Genomic DNA, 5,291 nt, shown 5'->3' with positions numbered 1-5,291 from the left:
CATATAGCAGACACATAAGGCATCTTCCTAGATCCTTAGCCCTAATATAGCATGCATTTCTCATACACATATAATAGGCATATAAGGCATCCTTCCTATATCCTCAACCCTAATCTAGCATTCAGTTCTCATAATCATATCATATCATAACATAACATGTATGGGTATCTTGGGGAAAACTTACTTGAGCTCAGCCGATTGCACGTATCACCCACCTTGTTCTATCTCAAAACTCTTTATTTTAAATTTTAGAAAAACTATTTTCTTGTTAAAAAACTTTCAAGCCCTCGATTTGAGTCCAAACACCCCCGAAGGTGTGTCCGAATCCCTCAAACCAAGGCTCTGATACTAACTTGTAACATCCCAAAAATCATGACCAAAAATTTCATTTTTGATATAGCAAATTATAAAAACAATTTTACGAAAACATCATAAAGTTATTTCATTCCATCAAAGCCAAAGATCATATGTCTCTAAATCATATCATAGTATAGTAACAATGTAAGAGTACAATCCCAACAACATCATAGTGCGGAAAATAGTAGTGTGATGCGCTGCTACCGTGCTAGCTCCTTTCCCTTCGATGAAGAAGGACCTGAAACAAAAACTGTAAACCGTAAGCACAAAGCTTAGTGAGTTCCCCCATCATACCACATACCATATAACATACATACTGTCTAACTTATCTGGGTACTGGACTACCCCTTCGGTCTCTTTCAACCGGTAACTGCCTAGCATATCAGGGTGATGGCCTACCCCTTCGGTCCTATCGACCGGTACCTAGCCTAGCATATCACTGTGCTGGCATACCCCTTCGGTCCTTTCGAATGGTACCTTTCCTAGCATATCAGGGTGCTGGCCTACCCCTTCGGTCCTTTCGACCGGTAGTGGGGACTATTTCACCCCCTACTCTACCACATAGCATCCTAGTGCATAAACATATAATCATATACTGCCTAACTTCTCTAGGTGCTGGCATACCCCTTCGGCCTATCAACCGGTACTGGGGCCTATCCTACCCCTCCTATCACATATCACATAACATCATAGCATACTGGCACATAATCATAACAGATAGCGACATACCAGATAATTATCACAAAGACAATTATCTCTACTATAACTCTTACTAGTGGGCCGGCCTTGGTGCCTTAGACCCACTTCTACTGGAAGGTAACTCACCTCAATGTCGTGAAGTAGCTGAACTGTCATCCGTGCTGGGATCGACTCTCCTCAAACTCTTACACATAACATATCTTTTAATTACTCTTTCAAACTTATAACCCCTTTAAGGGTCAACTCTAGTCAATGGTCAAGTCAAAGGTCAAAACTCTAGTCCAAGTCAACATCCTGGTTGACTCAACTCACCGAGTTGGTCCGTCAACTCGTCGAGTTCCATGACTCGGGGAATTTCGAACTCGCGATCTAACTCGTCGAGTTACCCTTTAACTCATCGAGTTTCTCTTTATGACAGAATCGAGACTTTCTGTTCGAACTCGTCGACTCCTCCCTTGGACTCGTCGAATTCTCCTTAATACAAGTCTGGATATTTGCTCATCAACTCGCCAAGTCCATCCTCGGTCTCTTCGACTTCTTTGATCTTCCAGTTCTTAAACACGTCCAACTTGTTGAGTCATCTTCTAGACTCAACAAGTTTGCTCGAAAACAGTAAAGGTTGGGGAACCACGAGCCACTTGTCGAGTCCTATGAACGACTCATTGAGTTCCCCATGGCCTTAAAATGAGGTTCACAAGTTGCATGGGACTCCCATGGCCATAAAGTTGGCACCTTTATGCCATGGAGTCCCTCAAAGATTTCAGATCTGAAGTCTTAACCCCAAACATGCTTGCATCCATGAATGGTCCCATATCATGCTCCAAGAAGCCCTAAACTACACCATGAAGGGATCTAGTAAATGAATGGACAAGGTATAGACCAGATGAACTGGAAATGGAGCACAAACTCTGGATCTACTTGCTTCCTCTTGATCTCCTAAGCTTCCTCTTCTTTCTCAAGCTTCAAAACCACCAAAAACACACAACAATGGATGAAGAACACTCAAAATGGGCTAGGGTTACGTGACTGATGTTTGGAGGTGATGAAGGTTGAATTTGAGGCCAGATAAAGTGTTTAAATTGGGTGCAAACCCTAAAAATTAGGGTTTCACTCTGTCAACCCTACTCGTCGAGTCAAGGCTTTCGACTCGTCGAGTAGATTTCGAGTCCCGCGTCCAAACTCCTCCTATTCCTACTCGATGAGTTTGGGGCCTCCAACTCGTCGAGTCCCTTTGTAAAAATGCATAATTCTTATTTAAAATACGTACCAGGAACCAGGTGTTACACATGGTTTTCCCACCTTTTAGATATCTCTTGATTTCACTCATAGTAAATTATATTTGTCCTTAGGTGATCTCAACAATTTATTTGTAGCTCAATGACTAGACCTGCAAATGAAATTTTCTTATCTCATAATAAATATTCCATGTATATTGTAGATCTTTTAGACATGACAATATGGAACCCTATTAAAACACCGGCTAATATATGAAAAAAAAACTTTAGCCACCACTAAAATACCTATAGCCAATCATTATGTATCGTAGCCTTGTGAGGACACTTCAATTCTTAAGATTCACCCGCCCCAACATTGCCTTTACGACCCAAAATATGTGCCTCAATATGTACGACCTGTGAGAACCACATCTCCATGCTCTCAAAAGAATACTAAGGTACATCTATGGTACGATAGATTACGACCTTCACCCCTAAGCTTTACCATGTTGGAAGTTTACTTCCTACTCTGATGAGCATAGGATGTATATAGCAACCATGAGATCTAATTTTAGATATAGTGTCTTCCTTGGTAACAATCTTGTGTCATGGTCCTCTAAACAAAAACCCATATCTCCAGTCTGTAGCCGAGGCAGAATATAGATAGGTCACAAACACAATTGTTGTATACTTTTGGCTCAATAACCTACTTCAAGAACTTCATGTTCTTATCTATACCGCCACAATCATCTACTATAACAACTTCTCACCTTCATCACCATTTACATGAATACAAAACCTGTTCAACATTAACACATAGCATATGGAGCTCGATATCCGCTTTTTTTAGGGCAAAGCTTTTATCGGTTATGCTTTTATGCTACTTGTACCGTTGAGATGAAACATTGATGAAACCTTCACCAAAGGGATACCATCTTCCATGTTCATTAAATTATGCACTAGTTTTAGTGGTTGTCATCCTACCACTCAAACTATATGGGCATATTAGTGTACATGATTATTTATCTCATTTTGTATATTTTATGTGTCGTATTTCATCAAGCCCATTATATTTTACATGTAAATATATATTTTGATCAGTGAGAATTAGATTCTTGAGAAAATAGTAATTCTAGTAATATATAGTATTCATAATTAATTTTTTTTGATAAGTTAAATGATATGTAAACTAATTAAATTCTAGTAATTCTAGTAATATATAGTATACATAATTATATGTATATTAAATGATATCCGTAATTATAATTCATTTTTATGGAAACTAATTAAATTCATCATTAATATCAGCAATAATATTCTTTCAAGATGAATTCATATATAGGTTTTCACGTATGAGTTCATATTTTGTTTCATGACCCACTCACTCAAAATACAACAAAGTTACATGAAACATAGAGAACGAAAGTGTATTCTAGTAGAATGAGAGTTTATTCTAGAAGAATGAGAGTATATTCTAATAGAATACACTCTCGTTATTCATATTACATGCAAAATTATTGTATTTTAAGTGAGTTGGTCCATAAACAAAACACGAACACGTACATGAAAACCTAGATGCGAATTCATTCTGAAAGAATGTTATTGCTGACATTCATGACAAATTTAATTAGTTTCTATAAAAAGAGAATTATAATTATGGATATCATTTTAATATACATAAAATTATGGAAATCATTTAATATATATCTTAATTTAATTAAATAATTGTTTAATTTTACTAAATTCCTATTGGTGCATTCTAGCACACAATAAATGTAAGAAACATATGAACCTAGCCCTATATATATATATATATATATATATATATATATATATATATATATATATATATATATATATATATATATATATATGAGCTCCAGATCCTCCCTATCTTGCAACTTCAATAAAACTTTATCTGAAACCGATGCGTCATTTTTTGATTGAACCCTTTTAGCCTATAGAAATCAAATCATCGGTGTATGATTGTGGTAATGAACGTGCCCCTGGACCTGATGGGTTCTCATTTAAACTTCTTAAAAAAAATCTGGTCCTAATTTGAATCGAATTTCCATGACATACTCTACCATTTTCACACATCTGGCACTATAAACCTGAGCTACAACTCTTTATTTATAACTCTTGCTCCCAAAACCATCGACCCCTTATGTCTATCATATTACTGCACCATCAACCTAATTGGTTGCATTTATAAAATGATGTCAAAAGTCCGTGCAAATAGATTATAATCTGTCGTTGGATCTGTGATTGGTGAGACACAAATTGCATTTTTGTTGGAAAAAATGTCCTTGATGGTCCCCTTATGATCAACGAGTTGATATCGTGGTTGAAAAAGACAAACAGGAGCGACTTACTCTTCAAAGTAGACTTCAATAAGGCCTTTGACTCACTGAATTTGAACTTTCTTTTCTCTACCATGGAGTAACTTGGTTTCCCCCTTCATTGGAATCAATGGATCATGGGTTGCCTTCAATCTTCTCGAACTTCAGTATTGGTAAATGACACTCCAACTAAGGAATTATCGGTGGTTAAAGGTGTCAGACAAGGCAATCCATTATCACATTTTCTATTTGTAATTGTCATGGAATCCCCCAATGTTCTCATGTCCAAAGCTTGCAATTTGGAGATCTTTAGTTGTATACATTGTCCAAATATGGGTCCAATTCTATCCCACTTATTTTATACGGATGATGTGATCTTTGTTGCAGAATATTCTCAGATTAATCTCTTAAACCTTGAAAGGTTACTTTGTTGTTTTAACTTGGATTCTGGTCTTAGTGTGAACTTCAAAAAAATTATGCTTTTTAGGATTGGATTGGTCATGTCGAATATTTCTCCCAAACCCACTATTTGTCTGGTAATCATCCTTTTACATACCTTGGGTTACTGGTTGGGGAAGACATATCTCTTGCCAGTGAGTGATAGTCTTCAATCCCATCTCCCTTTGTGGAAAGCCAAATCCTTATCCTTTGGAGGTCGAATCACCCTCAAAAACTCAAT

The sequence above is a fragment of the Lactuca virosa genome, chromosome 1 (assembly GCF_052849685.1).
Source record: "Lactuca virosa cultivar CGN04683 chromosome 1, Lactuca_virosa_CGN04683_v6, whole genome shotgun sequence".
NCBI lineage: Eukaryota > Viridiplantae > Streptophyta > Magnoliopsida > Asterales > Asteraceae > Lactuca > Lactuca virosa.
This window is presented reverse-complemented; position numbering follows the sequence as displayed.